At 40.9% G+C, this 15,275-nt stretch overlaps 1 protein-coding gene across 5 annotated transcripts in view; it reads left to right on the plus strand.

Annotated features, from left to right (window-relative positions):
* Positions 1 to 15,275, plus strand: part of efna5b (ephrin-A5b) — a 271,647-nt gene that overhangs the window by 98,286 nt on the left and 158,086 nt on the right. The gene's annotated exons all lie outside the window — the stretch shown is intronic.

Raw genomic sequence — 15,275 nt, forward strand, 5'->3', positions numbered from 1 at the left:
TACTGTGAGTGATTTAAAGGCAAAATGAAGTACCTTGCAGTGGATATTTTGAGTGCTGCTTATGCAGAACAGTCATCTAAAGTGGGAACATGTTAGGAATTAATACGAGGGAGCCTCTGTCCTGTGAGCTGAAGGACATCCTGAATGATTAGATAGTCTCAAAAAAGACTTTCACCAATATTACAGCAGTTACTGAAATATATTGGTTTATTTTGTGTAGCAAGGAGTTAGATATTTTTAGAACCATTGGATGGGGGTCGGGTATCCACTTGTTTAATTTTTAGCAATTTTAACAAAAGCTGTGTGGCTGGATCATGGATTTCAATTTGGGGAGTGAACAAAATCTTGCACAACAGAGGAAAAATAAGACCCCTTGCACCCACCTACTGCTAAAATAAGCCTCTATGTGCTATTAAGAGCCTAACCTATATTTGTAGGTCTCTTCAGAGACTATGGGCCCAAATTTGGCCAGTGCAGATTTCTAGCGCCACAGAGGTGCGCCACTTTTGTAGAACTCCAAGGATGCCAAAAATCTTCGGGCCGAATTTGGCCGCTCCCCAGCCTCTCCTCGATGGTGGCATAGCGTGGCAACTGGATTCGGGGACAGAGCCAGATGCCGGCGCTGAAAACAGTGCCGGGACCTCTGCACATGCGCGCTAGAGTGTGCGCACATGCGCAGTAGTTCCTCGCCCCCAGAATCTGTGGAGTGTGCTGCAGGCTGTGTGGGAGGGGCCGAAGTGCGCTGCCCCTATTCCTGGCCAGATGGGTTCCCTAATCGACGGCCCGCTGCCTTCCCGGGCCATGTTTTGGTCGGACTTCTTTTTTTTATTTGTTATTGATTGATTGCTTATTACTTTGATCTTGGTGCTTTAGGTGCAGGGTTCCTTCTATTTTTTATTAATTTACATACCCTGCACATAGTTATTTCTGAAGTTAGCCATTAACCTTTAAAGTCCTTGTATTGATAGCTAGTCCTTCTTCACACCACCCCTCTTCAGAATAAATGTCTCTCTTCCTGTGATAATTGTCTCCACTAGGCAGGTTCTATTGCCAATCCCCCATCTCCCCTGCCCCTTGCTGGGGTAACTTTCCAAGATAGCTGGTTGTCTTCTGCTATCTTTTCCAAGTGGGGATTAATTCATGAATGAGCCTTGATAGTGATTTCCACAGGCTATTCAGCATGGGAAGCATCACAACTGTTGTTGCATTTTCAGCAAGTGTCATTGGGTAGTGATTAGAAGCAGGAGGCCCTGCCCACTTCCTCCAGCAGCCCAAGGGCACTGAGGTCAACTGTAGTGGATTGCCAGCTCACTCAACACAGACCAGGAATGCGACTTAAGGGCCTATCCGGTCATATTCTAGAGTTCTCTCCCAAAATTACCTTAATAACATTGTAGGACTGAAATTTTCTTTCTTGAGTGAATGGAGTGCACTATGCAAAAACTCTGTCTAAGGATTTGCTTTGTATTTGTTAAAAAAAAATACCAAATCTCCCTGGTGCTATTTCATATGAGAAGACCAAAATAAAATCAATGTCATTCATTGCTTAAATGTCAAACAAAATGGAGGATAGGAAATGGACTCATGTGATTTTGAATCCCAATTAATTTTTAAAATCTGTACAGATTGCTCACCTGGCTATTTGGTCGGCCCCTGCCATGTGTGGATGGGAGCCTGTTACTTTCAACAACATCTCTTGAACTTGAAAATTCTTGAGAAATACACAGTGTATGGAACTAGCCAAAGAAGGATTCTTTCTGGTATTACCCAAGTGTACCTTATGACAGGTTGGCCATGTTACAGCATCCCTAGAGATGCTGATGTGTCCTTTCTTGTCAACTTAATAAAACTCTAAGCTGGGGGAGAAGAACATAAAGATTTACAGCCTTAAAAAGATACCCAATTATTCGACTGCTTTTCATTTACCATAAACATAGAAACATAGAAATTTACAGCGCAGAAGGAGGCCATTTCGGCCCATCGTATCCGCACCGGCCGACACAGAGCTGCATGGCCCTTGGTCAGCAGCCCTAAAGGTTACATATAAACCTATGAACAATGACGGAAAGGCAAAGAGAACCCAGCCCAACCCGTCCGCCTCACACAACTGCGACACCCCTTGTACTGAAAACATCTACACCCCACCCAAACCGGAGCCATGTGATCTCCTGGGAGAGGCAAAAACCAGATTAAAAACCCAGGCCAATTTAGGGAGAAAAAAAATCTGGGAAAATTCCTCTCCGGCCCATCCAGGCAATCGAAACTAGTCCAGAAGATCACCCTGGCCGTATTCTAGTCCCTGCAGTACTTACCATTATATCTGCGCCGTCCAACAAAAGGTCATCCAGTCTAATCCCAATTACCAGCTCTAGGTCTGTAACCCTGCAGGTTACTGCACTTTAAGTGCCCATCCAACCATCTCTTAAAAGTGGTGAGGGTTTCTGCATCTACCACTCTTCCAGGCAGCAAGTTCCAGATCCCCACAACCCTCTGTGTAAAGAAGCCCACCCTCAAATCCCCTCTAAACCTTCCAGCAACCATCTTAAAACTATGCCCCCTCGTAATAGACCCCTCCACCAATGAAAATAGAATCTTACAATCCACTATGTGCAGGCCCCTCAATATTTTGTACACCTCAATGAGGTCTCCTCTCAACCTCCTCTGTTCCAATGAGAACAAACCCAGCCTATCTAACTAAGATTCTCCATTCCTGGCAGCTTCCTAATAAATCTCCTCTGCACCCTCTCAGTGCAATCACGTCCTTCCTATAATACGGCGACCAGAACTACACGCAGTACTCCAGCTGTGGCCTAACCAAAGTATTATACAATTTAAGCATAACCTTCCTGCTCTTGTATTCTATGCCTCGGCCAATAAAGGCAAGCATTCTGTATTCTTTTTTTTTAATTTTTCGGAGCCAATCTTTCCAATTCTTTGTCAGATCACAAACGCCAGAGGTCACCTTGCACACATCAAGGATCACTCTGCGCCAATGCTCTTAGCCAAAAGGCCTAGAGCCACTGCACCGTTCCTGGAAGTACTGCAATACCAGGTTCGTGCCATGGAGGTGGATGGGTCAGCACCCCCACACACCTCCGTGGAGGTGGATGGGTCAAACCACTTCACCCACCTCCTATGCCTTCTTAACCACCTTATCCACCTGGCCTGCTACCTTCAGGGATCTGTGGACAAACACTCCAAGGACCCTTTGTTCATCTACACTATTAAGTGGCCCACCGCTTAATGTATGTACCCTTTCCTTATTAGCCCTCTCAAAGTGCATCACCTCACACTTCTCTGGATTAAATTCCGTTTGCCCACCTGACCAGTAGATTGATATCCTCCTGTAGCTTTGCTCTTCATTATCAACCACACAGCCAATTTTAGTGTCGTCTGCAAACTTCTTAATCATACTCCCTATGTTCACATCTAAATCGTTGACTTATGCTGATTAGTTTTGCATATAAAGAACAGGCAGGTGGTAGGGGCAAAATATTACTGCAGCATGTCTGTGTGTGTGTATATAATGTATACTTACATCTGAATACATGATAGGAAGTTGCCATTTATTTAAATTTTGCAGCTGTTGCCTCCTTCCAGTCCCAGTCCTGCTGCTTTGTACAGGTACAGTTTGATTGTCGGGACAAAGGTTTCACTTTTTGTTATTAGACAGTATTAACAAGCAAGTAACTGCGGCCATTATCACTGCTTTTGTAAAAGTACGAAGACTTCTGATTTAAATTGCTTGTACATTGACTAAAACCCAGTTCATTTCCATTATGTTCAAAAAATAGACACATGAATGGTGCAAATTAATCAAATTTGAGGCAAGAATAGAAGGTTCTCGGCGGCTAAATGCTTGTGAAAGCAATTCTTAAATCGAGGGTGAGGACCCGTCAAAGACACATAAAAAATGGTTTGTTTATTAAGGCTGTGGGATTGTGTGGCTTGACCAAGCCTGTGTGCTACCATTGAAGGGGGAACAAGGCAGTAGGCTGCGCTTGATGACTCCCCCCACCCCGATTAATGCTGCTAGGGTTGTGAACGAACGTCTTGCTGAGCTGGGGTCAGAGGTTGAAGTGCAGTGCCAGCTGACAAGTTTCCTTCGTAACGATGGCAGTGACCGATTCAGAGTCGAAGAGGGAAAAATAAGTTTCCACCAGCAGATGCTGCAAAACCACTGATGTTATTTGTGACAAGGAGATCTTGCACTAAAAGCTGGAGGACTTTGTTTAAAAATGTTTCAGTTTTCTTTTACTTTTCTTTTGCAGTTTCCTCTCTCAATATTTGCACATGATGTAAGCAAGAATTACAGAGCAATGATTACTTTGTGCTGATCATTGAAACATCTTCCATTTAAATGTAGTTGGGATCCTACAGTACAAAAACACACACAATTTAGTAGAAATGTCCAAAAGAAGGAAGCAGAGAAGAATGTAAAAACAAAGCTAAACACGAGGATAAATGCTAGTGGAAAAAGTATGTATGATTACCTAAAATCTTTAATATCTGCAGAAAGTGATCTGTGTGAAAATGGCTATTTCAATTCTTGTGCTGTTTTACTGCTTTTTACTACAATCTTTTATTATTCACTGTTGTAAATACTATAGTCATCTTTCAGGGATACATCTTCATGGGATTTAAAATGCACCTGATACATGTTCTGGAATTAAATTATCTGTCACATCTTCACACAACGATGAGTTGACAACAATGACGTCAGAGTAACAATACATCTCAAGCCTTCTTGGAAAAGAATAAAATAATGCCTCTGATGTGTAATTTCATAAAGACTTGCTTCCTTGTAGTCCCTTATCACATCTCAAACACCACAAAATGCTGCAAGCAATTAGTGACTGATGGTATGCAGCAGGTGCGGCAGTCATTTTGCACTCAACTAGATCCTAAAAATGAGTTGAGTGACCAGTTAATCTGTTTTGATAGTATTGGATGAGGGAGGAATGTTAACCAGGAATTCTCCTCCGTCTTCATCAAATAGAACCGGGCGATCTTTAAAGTACACTTTGACTAACAAAAAGTTAGTAACTGATTTTAATGATGCCAAGAGCATTTATGCCCACAAAAAATTCGAGCACCTCGATGCCTTGGATCATGCCCCTCACCCCATTACCGTACCTGAATCGGCTGGGCTCTACGATGGAGCCACCAGGTTTGCCTCCGATCGGCAAGCTGCTCCAAATGTGTGAGAAGCTCGCATGAAAGTTGGTCGGCGCTCAGACTGCCTCTTTTGAGTGGTTTGAGTAGAAGGTTTGCTCTGTCCATCTCCTGACTGATGGAAGTGGTCATATGAAAATCTATTCCAATGCTTTTTGGTGACCTTATCTTCCTTGTAGTTGAGGCCCTTTCTTTGCCAGCCCTCATTTTAGCACTCAGTGTGTGACCTTCATATCTTGGTGGTATATCTGCTATATTTTGTTTGACATCTTTGAAGAGGGTATTGTGTTCCTGTTGCACATTAGGATAGGCGTACCTGAAGTACGACATCCAATCTCTCTTCTTTTGATTTATTGCGATTTGTTTTTCCCTGGTGCAGAAACCCCAGGTGAACCAGGGAACAAAGAAAACTCGTGGATAGTGGAGTATATTTGGTTCCTGCCAAAAATTGTACCCGAGTATAATTTATTTCAGAAACTCATGATAGCTCATTGAGGTCTGTAGAATTATGAGGGGCTTAGATATAGTGGATAGAAAGGGCCTATTTCCCTTAGCAGAGGAGTCAACAACCAGGGGGCATAAATTTAAAGTGATAGAAGGTTTAGAGGGGATTTGAGGGGAATGTTTTTCACCCAGAGGGTTGTGGGCATCTGGAACTTGCTGCTTGAAAGGGTGGTAGAGGCAGAAACCCTCACCACATTTAAAAAGTGCTTGGATGTGCAGTTGAAGTGCCATAACCTACAGGGCTGCGGACCAAGAGCTGGAAAGTGGGGTTAGGCTGGATAGCCTCTTGTTGGCTGGCACGGAATGGATGGACTGAAATTGCCTTCCTTGCTGTAAATTTCTAGCAAAATCTTACTTGCCACCTCGCGCATGAAATTACTTTGTTAGTGCGCACAGAGCTTTAGTTTTCTATCTAAACAAAAATTTAGGCAATATAACTGAGAAGCTATGAGTAGGTTGTGAAACATAATTTCTTCTATTATTCACTGACAGGGCAGCAGTCACCAGGGAACATTCTGTGACTGCTTTGTGGTATGTGTTTTTCTTGAGGCGCTACCTGGAATGACTTGCATGCTTTCGCTGGACTTGATCTGACAGCTGAACTTGACAAACTTTTAAGCACTGAAGTGTTTGAAGCTGACCGTAATATTTAGGTCTTCAGATATTTATATATATTTTATATTGTTCCATGTGTGATGGGAGAGCAGATCTCAAGTGGAGAATGTTGATTTGATGCTTGCCCCATTTTTCTTTTGCAGTGTGCCTGTTTGAGGGGCAATATGACGGAGGTCTGTGTTTTATTTTGTCTCTAATGACAGTCCTTAGAACCAACAAACATTCAGGCCCCATGTTTTTCCTCCTTTTATATTGTCAGGTGCCCTCAGTTTGGAGAGTGTTGTGTTACTGTTGCACATTGTGTCAGCCGTGGCTCAGTTGGTAGCACCTTCGTCGGAAAGTTGTGGGTTCAAGTCCCACTCCAGAAACTTGAGCACAAAAATCTAGGCTGACACTTCAGTGCAGTGCTGAGGGAGAGCTGTACTGTCGAAGTTGCCATCTTTTGGATGAGGCGTTCAACCTGTTCTCTCAGGTGAACATAATAGATCCCAAGACACTATTTCGAAGAAGAGCAGAGAAGTTATCCTGGTGTCCTGACCTATATTTATTCCTCAATGAACATAACTAAAAAAACATTATCTGGTCATTAACACATTGCTGTTTGTGGGCGCTTGCTATGTGCATATTGGCTGCAGTGTTTCCTACATTACAACAATGACTACACTTCAAAAAGTACTTAATTGGCTGTATAGCGCTTTGGGACATCCGGTGGTTGTGAAAGGTGCTATATAAATGCAAGGTTTTTTGTCGAATAGACCTGCCTGAAGTACGACCTACTTTCTCTTTTGATATATTGTGATTTGTTTTCTAGTGCAAAAACCCTAAGTGAACCAATGAATAAACAGAGGATAGTCAAATGGATAGTGGAGAATATTTTACACTGTTGCCATCCTGTGATCCTGGAACCATACAGAAACACTGAAGACATACAGAAGAGAGGAGACAGAGGGAAGGAGAGACTTAAACGATGAGGAAAAATAATTGAGGAAAAAAACAGAGCTATAGATTTCATAATGTGAAAAGTGTGTGATAGTGATACAACAAGAGAAAAAAGGGTGGAAGTCAAAGACTGGGGGAACGACAGAAAAAGAATTAGAGAGTGGGAAAGAAGCTGAGAGACAGTTATTGGAAGAGAGATTTTTTTCTTCTGTCTGTGTGCACTGGCATAGGAAATCAACTATATTATCATTCAATGTGTGCTACATGCTCCTGTCATTATAAAACACTGTATCCTCTGACCAGGGGTTAAAGTGGGCCAGAATGGTCCATGACATTGTTCCGCTTCTTGCCTCAACCAGTCCTTATTGTACTGCTTTTTCTTTCATTGGCCACACAAGGTGATCTCCTGAGATTAGCAAAAGGCTTATGAATATGCTGCAGTCTTTTGGGTGTCTGCTTCAATTTTGGTTTCTCAGTCTGACAGTTGTGGCCAGAAGCTTTTGTGAGATTGTTGATGGTAGCTGAGGTGGAGCTGGAGGATCCAAGGGCCAGGAGAGCAGAACAGGAGTCTGGGTACCACCAAACCAGAAATGAACAGTTGAGGCAAGAATTTTGCTGGAGACTGCTGCTGTGCTCCTCGCTCTTGTTCCCATTTCTAGCTGTTGTTTGGCTCCACTAATGATTTTCTTGCTGTGCACTGCAAGCTGCAAGAACTGTTGTAGGATATGGAGTCCGCAAAAGTTGCAGCTGTTTATGTTGGTTCAATCCTCCGATTTACTGTTTCAGTAACAGATTCTATATTGAGCTACTAACTTAACTGGCCGTGCACCGAATCACCCATGAAATGAAAATTTTGAAATGTAACACACTAAGAATTAGATTGTCCATTGGGTATTCGTATGATTTACCTAATTTCTCTAAAACGTTTCACTATGTTGTGTGCCAGTTCCTCATTTGGAAGCACATTAGAATCAATCCTGTTGTAACCGCTTGAAATTTGTGCTTAATAGTGTTGTTCATGTAGATGATATGCTATTTCTAAAGAGCATTACACTATATAATGGTGACTGTACTATTCTACTAATTTTTGCCACTGTTCGGCATAAATTGAATGCTGCTTAAAAATAGATGAGTATTTATGAAATAGATGACCAATTACTTCTAAAATCTGAAAGGTTTTGGGGCATGGTCAAAGGTTATGAAAGAAGGACTAAATAAATGGGTAGAGTCAAATGTTGCAGAGACTGGATAAATGTATACAGGAATGTGGGTGTGGGTGGTGCTAACTACTTCAATCACTGTCTCCAGATTACTGTGAACAACATTGTGAGAGATGTGCTGGTATATTGTAAAATATAAAAATTGCTGAGGAATGTGTTCAATGATACTACACATTCCTACTGTCTGTATCAATGTGGGAACTCTTGTGTTTTATAAACCTGCATTCCTAATCTGTGTAATTGCCTTATAACACGGCACCTATTTAAAAGTAATACCAAAACTGAGCTTCCTGCTGTTGCCAATTTTTGTTGCTTTCTTTGTTGCCAAACCCAGACACTCAATCCCTGCACACACATAATGATAAAATGAAATTTCTCATTTTTTTTCATTAAACTTTTCTTCCTTCCTGCCCTTCCCTGTTATAGTTTCCTCCATATCTCACTGCTTCCTTGGCCATTCTGGATAGTGTGTGTTGTATGCCTATTTTACCATAGGGACATCAGAATTGAGCCTAATTCTGCCGTCATCAACTTCTACAGAAGACCACTTTCCACTGGGATCCTGGGTTATGGAGCAGGAGCAGGATACCCCAGTTCGGGGGTGCTGAGGCAGTTTGTACTGCACTCACTGCTTCTGAGATCAGCTAGCTCTTCACAGACTTGGAATTGAACTCAGTACCACAATAGACATTCCGTTAGTCCAGTGAGCCATCTGGATTTCTCATGTGAGCTCTGCCATATCTGCTAATGAGCCTGGTAGAAAATGCTTCTATTTTCAATGCCTAAGGGCAGATCTTGGGAAAGCATAATAAATTTTAAATGCCACAGCTTCAGTGATTTTTGGCTGTGTCACTGGCACCGATTTAATGACTGCTGGTGAAACACTAACTACTTCAGGTTGCAATATCAAATAAATGGCCAGTTCAGGTTACCCTCACCACCTCTCAGATTTATTACCTGATACTTGAGTATGGACCAGGTGGAGCTCAAAGGGATCAGTGGAATTCCTCGCTGTCTACTATTAAAGAAGTTGTTGAAATTAATTAATATGCTGATAATCTACACAGTAAAAGGGTTCTCATTTTGTTAGATTTCTTTTTTAATTGATTCTTATTTTCCTTGTCAAACGAGTTTATAGTATGTGGCCATAAGGAGGTCAAGGGATGTATGTTGTTCAACAGAATAAAATTTGTAACAGATTTTGGGGGAGAGGACTTGCTTAAGTTTTTTTTGCTTGACTTTGGGTAGATGTGGTTCTGTTTGTGTTGGTTTGCAGTGACCCAACCTTTTAACAGGCTCGTAATTCAAACTTGCATCAGTATTGCTGACTTTCGATGAGGGTTATGATTTCAAGCAGTATTTGAAGGCCAATCTCTCAATCCCAGGTGACGTGGGAGAAGCAAGAAACAGAAGATCTAGCAAAGAGCTCAAGTGAAGGTGATTGAGGATCCAAACTGCTTAATGAGTGTCTCGGCTCAGTGCAGCCTCCAAGTTTGGCCAGTGTCGATATGAAGACTGAAGTGGTATCAAATCACTTTTTGTGGCATTTTGTACTGTTGTTTAATATATCTTAAATCATCATTCTTTTGCGTCATTTGTTTTTTTTTAGCTAGCAGTTTCTTGTCATTGAGCACGTCGGGTTTTTCTCTACTCAGTGTGGCCCATTGACTTTTACTCACTTGATGAACTTCATCTTTAGATCTCTTTCTAACTGGAATTCAGAAGAGGTCATTCAGTCCCTATAGCCCCCATCTGTCCCTCTTGGGTGTACATATAAAACTCAATTCAGACCACTTTCACATTTGTCCTCTCTTGGAAACAAGGAATACAGAGCCTTTATCCATCTGTACCCTGTTGATTGAGAATCTATCCAGTTTTTAGTGCTTTAATCAAGCTGCATTCACTGTTATGTGTTAAGTCTGCTTTGTCATGACAATTTTAATTGCGAGGTACTTGCATTTAATTCTGGGTTTCCTTTGTTTTTTAATCATTTCCTCTAGTTTTCTTATTGCTGGTTCAGCACAAAAAGCAACTCTCATCTGGACCGCTGATTTCCTTCAGGAGTTTAAAGTCATGGATCATATCCCTTCTTAGTCTCCTTTTTCCACAAGAACGGATTTAGCTCCCTTAGCTCATTGAATTCCCGTATAGTGCCCTGTTGCTCTTGCTGTCCTAGGTCTTCTCTTTCCAGTTGTTTCTGTCCCACTGTTGGTCTAAGATGACAGTAGTTTTTGTTAATTCTTCATCCAATTATCCTGATAAAAATGTAATTATTATATAAGTGTGGTGGTTTAAATTTCCTTTTTAAAATTCTAATATAAAACATTCACTTGCAATTAACAAGTGAGTATCTCTCTCCTTATGTAAACGTAAGTGTCCTGGCACCCTGCCCTAAAAATGATTTCCAAAAACAACATGAGTTCCCTCATATCTTTAAGCTGAGTCTTAACCAAAGTACACACCCTCCCCACAGCTGCTTTTCAGACTAACACGATTCCAAATTTGAAATCTGGGTTAGGGCTAGTGTAGGCTCTCTCACTTTGTTCATTCACTGTGTGTGTGCCAGCCATTGATGAAACTTTGCCTTGAGCAGATAACTTGCTGCTGATGGGTTTTCTTCTACTGTCCTGGTTCTTGTAGTATTAGATTTCTCTGTTATTTTGTGAATATCTGATGTGTTAAAGTCAGAAAATCCCTTTCAACTCACTCATTGCATTTCAAATTACTTCAAAGCTCTCAAAATACAGAAACTTTCAGAGTTTCAAATGTTTTGGCCTAATAAGATTGGTTCTGATAAGATTGTTTACAATATTGCAAGTCGCCTTATAACTCCAGCTGGGCGTTGAACACCCCCGCATTGTGGATGCAGTGTTGTGGACATTGAACCACCTGTATTGGAAGGTGGGAAATCAGTCTGTATTCACTGGGCCACTAATTCCTACGGGGTTTCCTAATCCCTGAGGGGTTTGTTTTGCTGTCAGATATGTACAGTGCAAGTGGCAAAAAACAAACTCACATAAGTACCTATAAATGAATATATAAGGTTATATAATATCTGTACGATATGCAAAGTTTGTACAAAATTATCACCAATAATGCTGCAAACATGTGGAAAAAGAGAAAAAGATTTAGCTGATTATTTGTCCAGAGATTGAACAATTTCCCTCCGGATTCTGCTCTATTCAGCACACTAACTGGGAGCCGATGGGACTCGTACAAACCAGGCAAACAGATTTGTGCAACAAGCAATGAGCTCCTTTTGGGAGATGAGCACCGGTGTGACTGTGGTGCTGGATAATTTTCAAAGTGTTGCAATAAATGAACAGCATGACCTTGTCTGTAACATCTGATTTGGAGGCGATGACATAATGTTCCAAGCAGCAGAGTCACTACTTTTCTTTGAGCACAGCTGCTGTAGAGATTTGTACTGATGGGGACAAAGTCCACACCTCCTCTATTGCTGCACTTAATTTTCCCTGATATGTTCGCATAGGGGCCAAAGATTTATCACAGCATGTGAAAATACATATGATGTATAAAGTAGGGCATCACACTTCACAGGTACTTCATCAATCTGGAGCCTAATTTGTCAATCATATAGAATACCATTTGAAAGCAAGGCTTACATGAACGCAAAAGGATTAAATCTGACCAAAAATACAAATTCATAAAATAATGATGTGACGATGAATATTGTTCTTGGCTATTTTAAACCTTATGCAAATATATTTATGCAGAACCAACCTTCATCTGAAAGAAATTATTCATCAATATGCAGGAGCACAATCTATCAAGTGTTCTTCCACACACTTATCAATACGAGAACATTATGTGAATACATATTGAAGAATCAGATGACCAGATATCAGACGAATAGAATTTAACAAGATTACTTACTTACATAATGAATGAACCCCAGTTTTAATAGGGATTAAAATGGATGAAGTAGTAAGTGATCTGTGTAGAATTCTGGCTCATTGCAATCATGCATTTGAAGGTGCATGAGTTCATAGCTACAAGCATTGAAAAGGTCATACCTGTGAGTATTGACACATGGACATCTGGAGATGTTGAGTTGCACCCTCTGAAATTTAATAATTATGAAAAACTACATTAACTGTAACCTGATTGACACGTACAGAGGATTTAAAACTTAACTCTTGCTGACCCAGAAACATATAACAAAAAAGTACTTTTCTGAGAAAATTTGGCCTGGCTTTCTTTGTCAGAATCAATTACTGGGAGGCTGTGAGGCTTAGTAGCTCTATTGTGAAGAATATTGAATATTTGGCTAGGAGAATCAAATTTCAATCCTATTCTTAATGAACTTTGGATCCCCCAGTTTCCTTTAGAGAGTGAGACTTGGCCAGGTTGTTGGGGTGGGGCGGGGGGAAGAGACCATTGTGATGCGAGAAGTTGAGCGATGTGTTTAGGGCTGGGGTGGGATTGAAGTTGATTTCTTGTACTGTTTAAGGTCAAACAAGAAGTCGTGTTGATGAGGTTAATCAAGATGTTTCTCACTCTCTTTAATCAAGGGTCTGGCATGAATATAGAGGCTAACATAGGAAAAGAAATGGAGAGGCTGGAAATGGTAGCAGAGTTTAACTTTGATATAAGTTTAAACCTTCTATTGTAGAACCTATAGAAAGTGGCACAGTACCATTATTCTTGTTGTTTTGAGAACATTGTTTTCTAGTTCTGATGTGTTGATTAAGAAAAGTTTTAAATTTAAAAACTTTTGATTGTAAGTCAAATTGGAGTTGGTGTGAGATTTTGTGATCTCATTAGGAGGTCCTGAGATATGTTTGTGTCGCTACCCTCCCACCCCGAACTGAAGACTTGACAGGAATGATAAAAGGTTCTTTATTGATGCAAAGCAAATCAACTGTGTCAGGGATGCTCGGTCTGACCTACAACATCTAGTCAGCAACCACAAATCTGTCCTAGATTCACCGGCTAATGAGGATGATCACATTAAAAATAACTGCTCCATACATTTTGTTTATGGGTCTTAAAATAATGAAGCACATGTTCTTCAAAGCTGCAAGTTTGCTGCACGTTATAGAGTACATTCCATTTGGACAGAGGAAACCCTTTAATTGAAGGAAACAGGCATTTGCCATGTTAAGCATTGCAGCATTGGACAGTTTCTGCTTACATATTCAGCAGGAGAGCTCATCATTGACAGCTAAGAACAGACTTGTCTGGAAGAACTGTTCACTGCAGAAACATGATGCACATGGATGCATAGATATTTCAGTTGAAGGGAATTGTCTCTTTGCAATCCTAAATAGTTTCATATTGAATAACAGGTGAGATTTGTTTCCACATACCATCTAATGCATCTGTCGTCACTTTCCTGTAAAGTTTGTCATGCCATATTTCAGACAAAAATAATCAAAGGAAATTATGCAAGTATTCTGGAGATTAACACACACTAGTATTTTTCTCACATTCCCCTTCCCACCAACTCCTATCTCCTTCATGTGGAAGAGTGGGGCATCTGGGTTGGAAACTTTTCCATAGCCACTGCAGTTGTACATGCTTGACAGGAAGTGAGTGACTGCATGGTGGGACAAATTTTGCTACTTATTTTCTCGCCTTCCTCCTCCCCCCTGCAGCCATGTGAGGTGGTGCAGCCTGCTGCTGTATAAACTCGCTCATTGAGGGCAAAATCACAGCCAAGAACAGGATAGGATCTCAACAACTAAACTACAACTAGAGATACCAGACAGCCTGAGTTAGGCTTTTTGAGCATATATTAAAAGCTTCAAAAGCCTCATTTTAAATGTGTACAAGATAAAAGTATAGTGCTATAGGTGTGAATTTGTACAATTATTTCTTCTGGCTCATTGCTCTTTGAATTAATTTAATTGTTTGCCGATGACCAAATGTTTAAATCAGTTGGAGTATATTTAAGCCAAGTGTTAGCTTGGTTCTCAATGCAGTGCCAGTAGGTTTTGGGGTTCAAGCTCCATTCCAGGACTTGATCTAGGCTGATACTTCGGTGCAAGTAAGGGAGTGTTGGTGGGGCCATCTTTCAGTTGAGATGTTAAACCCAGATTCCCTCTGCCTTTTAAGTAAATGCAAAAGTTAACATGGTACTATAGAGTTCTAGTATCCTGGCCAACATTCCTCCCTCAAACAACACAACTAAAAGCATATTATCTGGTCGTCTATTTTTTTTTGTTTTTGTAACCTTGTGGTGTGCGAAATGGGAGCCATGTTTACCAACCTAATAACAGTGATTGCACTTAAAAAGTAGTCCATTGTGTTTTTAGTCATGAGTATGTGATACGGTGGTCTATACGTGCATGCTCATGCTTTCTTTATCATAGTTCTCGATATTAACCCCCACGACAGGCGGGAGAGGAGCATTAAGTTTGGCAGGACTTCCACGTTCCCAGATTTGCTAGGTTCTTTGGCCATTTTCTGCCTCCCCAGTCCCTCCCTGTCTGCTCGTAAATATCAGGGCCATTGACTTTAAATTGCTGGGATATAAATGAAAATGACAAGAAGGTAGTTGGTTAAAGTATAGTACACATTTAAATAGGTCTTGTGGAAACTGTATATTTAGACAGTTTTGCAAATAGGATTACTTAACTAAGGGCGGCTCATCTCTTGGTTAATTGTGCTCTGCTGCACTTTTTGCTCAACAACACATTTGCATTGTGGGTTAGTAAGGAACAAAATGCTAACTGGATTTTCAGTGTCTTGAGTAAGGGTGTTTGATGATTTGCTACATTGCACAATCAACATTTGCACACAAACCTCAACCCCTCTCGACCTAACACTATTGATAAGTAGTCACTATTTTGCAAT

This window comes from Pristiophorus japonicus, chromosome 1 (genome assembly GCF_044704955.1).
Source record: "Pristiophorus japonicus isolate sPriJap1 chromosome 1, sPriJap1.hap1, whole genome shotgun sequence".
In the NCBI taxonomy this organism is placed as follows: Eukaryota; Metazoa; Chordata; class Chondrichthyes; family Pristiophoridae; genus Pristiophorus; species Pristiophorus japonicus.